Consider the following 1,310-nt stretch of genomic DNA (forward strand, 5'->3'; position numbering starts at 1 on the left):
CCGGTCATCAAAAACCGATTGGGACACCTCCCGTACAACTTCTCCATAAAATTGTCATAAATCTTTTATTACTTCCATAAACCACACACACACACACACACACACACACACACACACACATTTACTTTTAATATCAATATGCAAAGTCCAAAGTGTTCACTGTTGGGAGAGTGTTGCGAGATATGGCCATAAATGAATGTCACCCGGTCAAATGTGTACTGTGTCTTCTTCTCGCAGCCTATTAAACATGGTGAGTCCCAGGTGTGTCTCCATTCAGGGGACAAGGTGTGCAGCAGTATAACCATGCACTGTAGTTATACACAGTGTGAGCATTGTCCTGGCTCTTCTCACTCAGGTACGCTCAGAGGTCTTTTGCAATATGGTGTCAGACCCAAGTCTGTCTCATGGTGAGTGACTTGATCTCTTCTGTCTACCATGATCTTCATGCCATTTGCAAGAGTTACATTATGCTCTATCAGAATCAGATTGTGGTTATTTTGGCGGGTGGAGCTGTGATTTTGAAACAAGAAAAGAATGTTACATTTTAAATATGATGCTCGTACAAGCTCCCCTTTTAGTATCAGGTCTTTTTGGTCTCTTAAACACCATTGCTTTGCTACTCATTACAACCGAGGTAATTGTTTTACAAGCTATTGAAATCTATCAATAACAAGCTTTAAAAGGCATATAAAAAGTCTGATCACTCAATTTAACCTCCCAATTAACTGAGAAATGAATAGCTTCCCATCTGGATAATGTAATCAACGTCATTTTTATTTGTTTTATCACATTTCCAAGTGAAGCGCTTTACAATGGTTAATTCATTCATTGGGATATTATGATGTTTGAAGTAGATTTGAATTGGACCAAAATGTGATAAGCTTAGATGTTGGACCAGAAAGGTGACTGTGCATAATACATTGTAAACAGTAACATAGATGCCATACTGATCGAGTGCTGCTCACCAAACAGCAACATATTGTAGGATCTTCCTTCCTACTCATAATAACACAGCTGTTTGCAGAGTGCTTTCCCCAGTAATCACTTTTTTATATTTAAATGAGATGTGCGGCCTAGAGGGGTGTGTTCAAGCTACATGCGGTGCAACACACATTTTGGTGTGGACAGAAGGAGCTAGGATTTGAACCACCGACCTGCTTCCCGGGGGCCCACCTAGTGGGGTTCTCTGGGCACGTCCCACTGGGAGGAGGCCGCGGGGAAGATTGAAACTCTCTGCCTGGAACTGTTGACCCTGTGAGCCACAGCAGAACGGAGTGTGTGTGTGTGTGTGTGTGTGTGTGTGTGTGTGT

This window comes from Protomyctophum parallelum, assembly GCF_964188405.1.
Source record: "Protomyctophum parallelum genome assembly, chromosome: 12".
Classification (NCBI taxonomy): domain Eukaryota; kingdom Metazoa; phylum Chordata; class Actinopteri; order Myctophiformes; family Myctophidae; genus Protomyctophum; species Protomyctophum parallelum.